This window comes from Lineus longissimus, chromosome 6 (genome assembly GCF_910592395.1).
Source record: "Lineus longissimus chromosome 6, tnLinLong1.2, whole genome shotgun sequence".
Lineage (NCBI taxonomy): Eukaryota > Metazoa > Nemertea > Pilidiophora > Heteronemertea > Lineidae > Lineus > Lineus longissimus.
This window is the reverse complement of record NC_088313.1, coordinates 4,339,985-4,352,000: the sequence shown is the minus strand read 5'-3', so window position 1 is coordinate 4,352,000 and position 12,016 is coordinate 4,339,985. Positions and strand designations below refer to the sequence as shown.

Below are 12,016 nucleotides of genomic sequence, written 5' to 3'. Positions count from 1 at the left end.
CACGACTCCTTGACCCCAATTCATTTTCCTGACAATACAAAATGTTACTTTTCAAGGTTAAAATATCTTTGCGTCATTTTGTAGCTCACGAAGTGGACGCATAAAAACCCAACTCTTTGTCCATTGTCTGGTCAATATGATTCATTTTGTTTCTGTGTCATAAAGTGGATTCCTGCATAGATCGAGTGGTGATTCCTTATCATTTATTTTTGACCGTGACAAAGTAAAACTTTGAGAATGTAAAAAGCGAGGACTGTCTTGAGGATTTTCCATCACGTTATCATAAATAAGATCTAAAAGTCAAGAAATTTGGGAAAATGTACCACATGTGTACATTATGGATGTACACAGGTTATGTAGGCCTGCCCCAGCCTGCGAACTCTGTTCAGGGGGTACATGTTACTCTCCTTATGTTACAGACGACTCAAATTTCATTCATTTATTGTAATTTGAGTACTTCATACCCGCTATGTTTTGTACGAGAAATATTTTGTAGTGACCTCCTCACGTTTGACAATGGTGTCGTTGTAAGTCAGTTCATGAATATCTTCCTGCTGTTTGTGTATTTTACCATGATCTAGTTTTACAAAACAATTAGGAGACCACTTGACGTAAACGTTAACTTGGCGTTAATTCTAATGGGCTTAACTAAAGAAGATAACGCCAAGTTTAAGTGGCAGCCAAGTTGGTGACTTACTAGTACCTTGTTGAATACTAGGTCCAGTTCACAGATGGGTTTCTAATGGTTTCATTGAATTTTTTTGGTACAACTGTATTTCATCAATTCTTTCCGAAACTATACATTTGAATAGTAAGGTATTATGTGGTACAATTATATCCCCAGTACAATTATTGTCTCTTTGTGCATTACTGTGTACTGCGAATCTTTTCTACACTTGAGGGGCTATAATTGTACTGGAGCTGTAATTGTACCAGTTATATCTTATTTTTAGGGCAAGATGAACATGGGTGTATACTTGGTATCCATATCCTCTTAAGGACAACTAAAGCTTTCAAATTGAGTATTATCTACCCAACCAAATCGATTTTGATGTTGACGTATATTATTTGATTTTTTTACTGTATATATATATATGATTAATCTGAATAAATCCAAATGTATCAACAACTATTTCTTGTCGTTCAATTCTATCATAACAAGAGTTACATGAGCCTTACGAGTAACCACATGTTCATTGTCTTCGTGTACACGATAGGAGGAATAATAGGAGGAATCGGAGAACGCCCGCAATGATCCAGATTTGACTTAACAGCAATCTTTTTCAATTCAATTTAGTCGAGTTCGACTTGTTTCATTTAACATCAGTTAGATCATCAATTCATACCAAGAAAAGCGGCCTCTTTGGTAGTTTCAACACCACGCCGACGTGAGATTGGCCTGCCTAGGAAAAATGACCGACATTGCGCCTCTCTGACGACGCCGAACATCGATATGAAATATATTTGCTGCCGTTTCATACGCGAATAAAATATTTATTTACCTTTATATCTATCAGTACTTTATAATATCCCGGCAGACAAATTATGATATTCTTTTACCATCTGACATTTCCTATAAATATTTCATTGTCATCTCTGTCGGAGTAATTATTTTTATAATCTTTGATAAAGGTTATCGTAAACTGTCGAGAAACTCACCGCGCCTAACTGGCTAGTCTAGTATATCCACGATTGTTTTCTTTTACCGAGGTTGAGTTCTTGATATGTATGTTGTTTCTTTCAATACAAGCTGAGAAGCTTGGCATTTGCTATGTACATATTTAATAGCCCGGTGCGTTCTTCTATTCAGAAAAACACTAAAACAAACCAAATAAAAGAACGAAAAAAACATTTCTTCAAGGCTACGCCACTTGCACCTGGCGGCCTGAAAGAAATTAGTTATCCATGAAAGAAATACAACAGCAACAACAATGGCAACAACAACAACATTCCTAAACCTTTTTGTGGCAGAGATAACCAGAGGGCGTTTTTCTCTTTTCCATCACCATTCTTTGTCGATACGACCTTTAAAACTTCAATATGGTTTTCTTCTCAACACCTCCGTGATAAAAAAATGACAAAGCTCTGATCTGCTCTCTGTTTTGAGCTGACATTTGTTCTGGTTGATTTCCGCAGCGGCAGGCGATCCAAAACAGTTGATTAGGCCGCCTTTGCCGAGCCGCCATTAATAGAAATGTCCCGGATGTAGCAGGAGGCAGGCCCAGTCTGATCATTTTTCTAATTTCCTCAAGAAAAAAGGTCATGGTGATAGCTGAACAGCAGGTGAATAACCAGGTGTCTGCAGATGATTGTGTTTTGTTATGAGTTGTCTTGAGAGGCCATATTAATTTTAAGGAATCTGTAAAACTATTATTTGTCAACCTTTTTCAATCAGGGTATTGAGTTTATAGTCTCAATGTTCCAAGTTGCAACCTACACTCAAATCTTCGGTCGGTTTGGTGAGTTCACGGTCACTGTGAACGATGGTATAACTAGAAAAAAAATAAGAATGAACTGCGCTGCGGACCAAATTTTGACACTAATTAAAAATTCATTGTTTTCTGGATCCCTTAAATCTAAATCTAAGTAGGCAGTCCTTTTATGACACACCCTGTATGACTGATACATGTTAAGCTAGGCCGATTTTTGTTCTGGGGACCAGGAGGTAAATGATTATTTCAACCAATCATTATTCAAGTCCACTTAGGCAACTTCAAAGATAACTGAAAAGCTGAACTGGCAAATCTACATCTTACGATCGTTTCATAGATGATCGACGACTAACAAAGAGAGGAGGCTTGAAAATCGGCTCTTAACCCGTTCGCCATCTGTCCACGGAGTACTTCCTAGAAGCTGTGAAGATGACGTCCTAGCGGGTAGTTTACAGGGTTGACATGGCGGTACAGGGTGGCTAAAAAAAGGACAGGCATATTTTCTTTGTCGTCCGACTTCAATCACTGCTACCAATGGATGGATCGTCGGACTGAATAACTGCTACCAATGGATGAAAAAAAGACTGGATTGGAACAACTCAAAACCTACTACCTACTTAGGATAATTTTTTTCATCTAGTACTCATGGTTTTCTCGTCCGCTAGCTTGTTCGTTTGCGCCGTCGACTAAGACTTTTTCCTCTCGTTTTCTTGCTTTTCTAAACACCCGAGAATTTAACGCTACGCTACTTAATGAAAGCACCATTTTTCCTTCCAGTATTTCATAATATAAATAGTATTATCGTATTACAGTTTATATAACGATCATCAGGTTCTATAGATTTATTCGGCTTGTTCAACTTTAAACTACATAGTGAGAAACTTGACATGACTTGCACTTGAACTCAGATAAGGACATGGGATCAGATCATTCAACAAAATTTAAATAGATTTGAAAATCACCAAGGAAGTGACATCACAGGAAGTGAGGTATGGTGTCTGATGTAATCATAGCGCGCACCCTTACCAGATGAACTTTCGAGCAGTGAACATGTACACGGTTCTGGTTTTTCTACATCTCAAGTTATGGTAGCCATCCTTGCTATGTTCAAGAAGATATTCGAGGCAATATGTTCGAGACGAGAGTGGATAAGTTGGGGTGATAATTTTCCTGTAAGTATTTGATTTTGATGGATTTATTGACCATTTCTTGACGGACTTAGAAATTTCGTGCGGGCTGCATGCTTTGCTCGTCTTTTTATTCTGCCATGCAGACCCACCATTGATAGCTCTCGGCCTATATTGACTGTGGTAAAAGTAATATGTTGTTTGTTGGCGTAGTGCTCAAAACTGAAAAAAACAAACACTCTGACTGGTTGTCCAACGTGCCGACACTTGGTTTTTTATTGGGCGCCGTGAGCATAGAGGCCCTCACGCCAGGCGGAGGAAGCCACTGGAGGCCACGACAAACAAGCTGCAAACGAAATACCGCATAGTCGCACACCATATGATATTTTGTTCGTTGTGCCTATATTTAGGTTTTTTGGGCCCGCAATGTCTTCCCCCGCCTGGTGTAAAAGGGTCTATTTGGGGGGGGGGGGGGGGTCTTATCTCGAACACCTCACCTCAAACAGCTACTATTTCTCACCATTTCTGATGACCATTTGCGTATTTGCCTTTTTCGTTCGGCCTTTTCTTTAGGTCTATTTTCAAACCAACATATGCGTTTGCTCACCAAACTAAAGCCTTATTTGAGCATGTGCGAATGGGTTCATAAGGCGTTTATACATACTGTCCTTCTAGATGGCCAATGTGGGCATGTGATAACAATTTGGTTGTGAAGGTCGTGTCGCTTTATTCTGTAAGATTATTATACTAATTTTGTTACTAATTGTAAGATTATTATACTAACTGTTTTTCTTTCCGGTGAAGACTCAAAATACATGACGTAGCCCAGGTCGTAATAAACTGGCACAGACGAACCGATAAACTCTGACCCCTGACGTTGATTCTTACACGGCATCAAAGCGATGAAAAAACTAGGCGCCGTCGAAGCTAGATTATGCTAGTGATATTCACGCCACCTCCAGCGGTACTCCGGAACAAATAAAAATGGTAAGTCAACTTTCATACAATTTTTCTGTTACGTGTAGAGTGTTTTCATGGTCAGCCATGTTGAATGGCAGAGCAATGATTTGTTATACCTGACTCAACTGAATCAAATGCTGTCATGGTCATTTGTGCTTGCTTTCTTTTGTATGTTTCTCCAGCAGAGCAGGTAATGACGATACGTCAACTACTCTATTCGACTGAGAGTCAAGGCAATGGGGAGGTTTAGATCATATAACATTTTTACGAACATGTATAATAGGTTTCGGTAGCAAATTATTTCTATACGGAGACTGAATTTACATAGAAGCCATCTTGCTGTCGCGTGTCATGATTTATCTGTGAACTGGAGAGTGAAAATGTATTTTCAAAGTGCTGGCCGCAAAGGCGTTCACGTCATTTCTATGGCAAAATCATAAAATACTGTGTTACGTACTTTCATCTGATTTGTATGGAGAAAATCATGTTGCCCAAAAATCGACAAGCCGCGTGTTTGCTCAAACCCATCTCTGGTCTTGCATTGATACCAGATAAAAGATAATGAGTCACCGGATTTTGGCCGAATATCTTCTCAATCTGTAAGATTATATTAAGAAAACAGTAAAAACAATCAACTATGGAATCACCTGTCACTCAATCCCCATGGCCCATTTCTTCCGATATAAAGTGGCCAGTATTGCGGCGGGACATTCGCCTGCAACCATCAATGGAAAGACTGGCCGGCAAAAATTCAGAAAAAAACTCGTCTTGGCCTTGCAAAAACACATCATTTTGAAGTAATGGATTTTCGCCTTGGGCATACTCTCAGCTATCTTGACACAACGACCGCTTCTTAGCCTACGTCATTCATTGGATTCGGATGTTATTTTTTTATTTTTAGCGTTTTTCTACTGTAAAGAGCGGGAAACTCAGGAAGTTTCCAAGTCAATTCTCTCGTTCTCCGGACTATAGGACCAACATCATAAGCAAAATTCTCAGCGTCGACAATAGCTTTTGCAGTCTGGTAAAACCACGCGCCTCTCTGTGAGATCTCGTGATATCTGGCTGGTCGATCGCTCCGGTTTTTGTCTGTACGTAGAAACGGAAGTGACCTGTTTATCATAGCCTGCCGCGTACAGACTCATGCCTTGCACTTCATGACATTGTGGCTTATGGTCCGGCCTAACAAATGATATTATGAGCAGAGGCTCGGGGACGTCCATGGACACACTGCCTTTTACAATGATGCATTGCATTTCCAGTTGCCAATATACGCCACCACGCGGGGACTTATAGTATTAGGCAACCATCATTTCGTTCTTTCCGATCCCCAGCACTGGCAGAAGACACAACAAAAGAACAATGTGCGAATATCTGACCAATAATCAAAGGGCAATCAATTCTTCAGCCAGAAAAGGGGAAACCTTGCCTCGAGAAACCGTTCTGCAATCTGACACAGTAGCAATTTGTCCGCTTTTGTTCTCCGCAGTACTCCAGGCTACGACTTTTTATGGCAATAAAATTATCTTTGAGATTCGGGTGGAAGGCACGTAACCCCTTTGTAAAATATGACTGGCTAGCCCAGAGGAACATTAAGGCGACAAATTAGGCGATTGCACCGTGAAAAAAGCTTTCACCGTGCCAAGGTATAACTAGAGTTCCTAGAACGATTTCATGATCACTTTTTGACGCAACAGAGAGAAAATCAAATTAACCCCTATTTCTGACTGTTATTTGTTCGTCTATGACCGTCTTCCCCTTTAAGCAAACTTTCATTTTTACTACTAGTTGGTTACATGCAGTTTTATTACTATTTCAATTACAAGTAGTTTCATGCAGTTGGTACAGTAGAAACTACGAGAGTAGTTGTTTTTACTAATAAATCTTTAGAATTTCATCGCCATTTTTTATTCTCAGTTCTTAAATCGCGGATGACCACGACTAAGCCGGAATGTTTTCCAAATGTAATTCTAGAGGAGAATAGAAAATTACCAATCATGTTTCGTATCGGTTGAGTAGGTTCCTTCACGCTACATATTAGACTTTTAGGCTAAAATAATTGATTTTTCAGATAAGGAATCGATTCATTAAAAGTCGCCAAACCTAATTTACCCTCGGGAAATACGGTCCGGGAATTCTTTTGTCGTTTTTGTCGAGAGATTTATTGCTTTTTAAAGATGCTAAAAGAAGAGCATTCGAGGCCGTTTTGCTGTGCTGCCCGTCACTAAAATCTTGAGTAGGAACTCGGGGATGAAATTTTAGACACCAGTGCAAAGAGCTGGTCACGGGTCATTTTTGCCATGCATGAACTTCAATTGCACGGCTGGCGTTTTCCTTTCATCGCCCCAAACACAGCGTTAGTAACATCTGTTCATAAAACAACTGATATACATTATGATAGATACTAGTATAACAAAATACGTTGAAGCGCACTCTTGTATACAGTTACCTTAATTTTGGTTCAATTTTCATGTTTTTTTAAATCTTGTCACCGGGCGAAAGCAGTATTCTTCAAAAATGTTCTGGCTCCTGAGAAACGAGGAGTTGGACACCAATAAACAACCTTTAAACAACAAATAAAGGTAACCTTGAGATATACATGTAGTGTCGGACGGTAAACAAATAAGGGGTCGGTTTTGTATTAAAAACCCTAAATTGAATACAAACTTTTTAGCGCATTTTAAATTGTCGCTTCAGGGGAAGAAGTGGAGCGAACAATACGCGAGTATGATTATCAAGCGATGTAATTAAATTCAATAAACGCTTTACGGCAAACCGAACAATGTCGTGATAAATTACATTCATGAGTACACGTTGCGAAAATTAATCTTTATCGAAAATCTTGCCAGCAAAAACTTTTAAAATGTCACGGAACTTGTTTGACACTTGCAAACGCCATCGTCGTGCACAAAAGAATAGAAACAGCCAATCCGTATGAAAAAAATATTGGTCTTCTTAATTACATGTATTGTACTTTTCCCAATCCAACTTGATTGTATTTTTTATATCACGTCGGTCGTTAAATACACGAAACAAAAATGATATTTGAAAAGTTAAATGTATCAATAACAGTTTGGGCTAGGCAGGTTTTTACGTTTACGATTACGATTTGACGACATCCTGACGCAAAATTTGGTGCCGACAGAGGACTTGACGCAATTACGTCATCGACTGAGGTGAGGTTTCCCGTTCGGCTGATCTATCACTCAAGTTTAACCACCGCTAAATTACATATATGCGCTATGCATTCTTCTTGAAATTATGAGAATATATAGGTAATATACTCATATAAGAGTGTCTAAAATTCCAATTGAATCCATTCATCACAAGGTATAAGACTGGGCTTTGACTAAATCGTAATTTCACTTACGCGTAGCAAGCAATTTACGCGTCGTTTACGGAAAACGTAAGCTTGCAAAACCACAATATTGAGCGTTTTTTACTCTTAGACATGACAACCTCAACTAGGTCTTTAATGCAAATGACATCAAAGAGATCATTTTAGTTGCCAACTGGTGGTTGCTCCAGTAGTGCCTCGTGTCCTTTGACTAGTGTCCGTAAGCGAAGTGACCTAGGTTTAAGAGAAAAAATGATTTGATCGAGGAACCCCGTATGAAACGTTTAATCATTTAAGACTATACAGTTGAAAGAAATTAGAGGCTCAAAGAAACTGTCAAACTGAATTTTTTGAATTTTTTAAAAGTTCGACTGGTGCAGCATTTTTTCCACAGGGGTCAACCAACAGTAATTGACTGTAAAGCTTTTTATAATTTAATAATTTTTTAAGTGTCGGGTTAATTTTTTAAATTTTTTAAAGTTTTGAGCCTAATTTCATTAGCGGCAGATCGCTCACATTAATTAGAGATTTTCCTCCTTTGAAGTACACACAGTTGGCAGCGATACTAAGCTTAGAAGATTTTCCTTGAAAAAGATCAAATATTCAAGTAGATGAAGGAGATATTCAACAAGAGGACAAAAGTTCTGAAGACACGGCGTGTGGACCTGTTGGCTACTTCTGCAACTCAAGACGGAGCCACATAGCAGACTATTGTTGCCTAGCCTTGAGTCTCTGATGTTCTTTTATAAGTATTTTGTCAATGTAGTATTACCACGATTAATGCACGTTTTCATACATGTGGCCAACTATTTGTAAGATGTAATTATAGGTCTAATCGAACTCTTACATCATATACATAGGCCTACACGATTTGATTTGTATGTGTTTTGGCGTTGCTAGCCAGCTGTTGGTTGTGCAAGGTTTCTCAGTTCAGGAATAGCCACCAACAGAGGAACCCCTGTTTGGATGAGCTCCTACTCAAAATATTAAAAGTATCATCTACACATCATCCAGTATTCAAGTCATTTTCATCTTCAGACTACGAGGCTTTATCACAATTTAATCATTTCCCACACGAAGTCCACCTCAGTTCTATCGGGCTGAGGGAGGGCAAGGACTCACCGGCTGTGCAGCCAGCCCAAAACGTTACACTATCAATAGCAAGTTCTCTACACGGATATGGCCACCTATATTGAAGCAGATGGAAGAATCAGCCGAACTCCTCTTCATCATCAAATTCTAGCATACAGCCAATAAATAAGACAAGCGAGTAGCCTTGTCGTCTGCTCTAGGCAATTATTGAAGACATGTGTCTCATCACCTCCAAAGTGTCAGCTTGTGCGACAAGTAGCCTAATAAAGAAGTAACAGGTAAAAGCAATGAAACATATTCAAGGAGATATAAGCGGATACGATGAATTACTGTACAATAACTTGCATTACCCGATAAGACATCCTTGCTTTTCGAAGTCCCTGCCCAAACTCATGGAATCTACTTATCAAATAAAACTTGTCAAAGAAATGTCAAATGATAGATTTGATATATCTGATTATGCATGGTTTATTAGACCGTCAGAGTGATGTTCCGGCCGCCTTTGATGCCTAGTTATCATGTCAAGATATGGTAGATACAATGGACTCACTCTTCCTCTCTTTGTTGCCGTCAGCATCTATTGGAAGTTCTATCAATTGATAATTAATTCGATCACATCAGATTAATTGGCGATGCGCAATTGGTGTCCAGTTGAATGACATATTCATCAAATTAGTGCATGACTAGTTTCCTTTTGCGACAAGCGCTGGTCAGTGGCCTAGACACCGAAGACCTCCTTCCCCGCTCATGCTAATCATCTGGCAAGCGAAATCGACTCGGCTGATGATGAAAGGATCCGCGTCTTTTGAGAAACAAGAGGTCATCCCCGGACTTTAACATGTTCAAGTGCCGAATTTTGAACTTGAGCTTTAATGCAAGCTAAAACAATCATCCGCATGGCCGCCAGTTTAATAGACAAACAGCTAAATCGGCACAAACATTCTATAAAAATATTGCTTACATGTTTATACATCATGTTTGTTAGTAACCGAATCACCCATCCTTAGGCGATGCACAGAGCCACGCGTGATCATTAGCAAGGCAAGAAGCTATTGATTAACAAGCGATCGTCTTTGACAGGAGCATTCTTTCGTTAATTGGCAAAGAGATATTGAGTCCATGTGAAAAAGTGATGAAAAAAGTCCTGGGACAGGGGAATTTGGCCAAACGTATAAAACGCTGATCGTTTTTGGATGAGTGTGATTTTGTCTTTATGATATTAATGAATATGGCCATTAAACCATAGTTGCAGTGATAGTTGGCATTAAATCCTGATCGTTTTTTGGATGGATATCGTTTTGTCCTTACAATAAATTTGACAATCAAATCAATTCTATTACATCGACAGTGGCACAAGATGTTTTGATTGAAAGTGTTGTAATTGTGGCTCACTCTTAGCAAAAAGGCTTTTGAACTACTGGCTATAGTGATGTCCGTTTCATAAATCAGTAAGACTGACTGACGTATCTTATTTTCAATCATGGGCCACTGGCAAACTTGTACCTTGAACAGATATGACGCAGGCCGACGACCTGCGATTTGGGCGATAGCATCAATGCCTGATTGTATATACCTCCCCCTCTCACAGGCTAACCTACCCTCTCGGGATTTACGGACACGTTTTTACTCTGAGTGCGTTACCGTTCATGCCTCGGCATTTCCCGTAACGATGCCTTTCAATTAGGCTGCCTTCCTTTGCCGCACATTCCTATTGTAGCTATACATGATCGCTTTGTAGAAAAACTTTGAATGAGGCACGAGCGGATATGAGTCAGACAAAGGATGAGAAGTCGATCGCCCATCGACGCAGGTCTTCCTCTCATCCTTGGTTTACCATATTTGGTATAAAGATTTCTAAAGCCGAATTCATATTTCCGACACGCGACCATTGGCGCGGTCCGCGTTTTGTATTGTTAATTTCCGCGCCACTGCAGTATAACAATACAGAATGGTCGCGATAGTCGCGCGACCGCGAGTATGAATTTGGCTTATGGATCGACCTCATGTGCTACCATTTGCCTCGAACTTGAAATCACTTCAAAGTGAATGCCAATTTCAAGTGTGTGTCAGTTCTTTGTTTTCGAGAGAACAGATTTCCAACCTTGAACTGGTATTCACTTTATTTTTTAAGGAGTTCTAATTGCTATAGGTTTTCAAGTTCTAACTAAAATGGTGGTGCATGCCTGCGATTTCAGAATACATTTGTCACTCATCGCACACGTCTTGCCTTCGGTAAAAAGAATGAAAACATGGAGATTCCGGGGATTGAACATGCGTAGCGAGCGCTCTACCACTGAGCTACATCCCCAAATGATACGAATCCTAGAATCGACCCAGTTAAATGTATACATGTATTGTGGTTGGCGCTGGTTCTCAATTGCTCAGGACAAAATAAAAGATGTTGATGTCGAAATTCCGATTGTCTTTTTTCAAAAGCTTTCCTTGGTCACGAAGTAGGTAGCTTTATGTAAAAAATGTGTTCAAGTAAACCCTGTTGGTCCTCCTTGGTTTGACAAAAACCAGAGTAGACAGTATCGATATTACATTAGGAGTGAACGTGTCGTGGGCTCAAGATCCGTATTCCACCAAGCTGTCACGTCCGATGGTTCTCGGAAGGAAGTGTCGTTTTTAGTGTTCATTGAACGTATGTGGTAAAGTTATTGAAGTTTCTTCCGACATCTTGTTTATAAGAGCGCTTGGAGTGCCTGGTGTGATATAATCATGGTAATATCCATCTCGTGTTTTCGTGCATCGTGTCACGAATGTCTGTTTCCAATGCAATTATTTAGTTATTTTTATTAGACGTATAAACCTCATCAGACTCCTACTTCGTATTAAAAAAAAGCTGACGTATCCGATGACCAAGCAGACAGTTTAAGCAGTTGGCTGCCAAATTAAATTCCCCCTTCATAATCATACTGACTCTCATGGTTTTGTACTCCCCCCCAAATTGATGTGTTGTAAAAACCTGGGGAGTCGAGATGATGTACATCAGTCAATAACAAGCATATTATTAGTCCCCTTAGAGATAGCAACTGACATTAGCCAGCATTGCTATCCGCAGCTCA

The 12,016-nt window shown here is 39.6% G+C and overlaps 1 long non-coding RNA gene across 1 annotated transcript in view; it reads left to right on the top strand.

The window, feature by feature from the left end:
* Positions 1-3,568: 3,568 nt before the first annotated feature.
* Positions 3,569-12,016, top strand: part of LOC135489116 (uncharacterized) — a 48,364-nt gene continuing 39,916 nt past the window's right edge. Inside the window, exons 1-2 of the long non-coding RNA XR_010447099.1 lie at positions 3,569-3,604; positions 4,364-4,546. This is a non-coding gene — a long non-coding RNA (uncharacterized LOC135489116). The remainder of the gene's footprint in view (positions 3,605-4,363; positions 4,547-12,016) is intronic.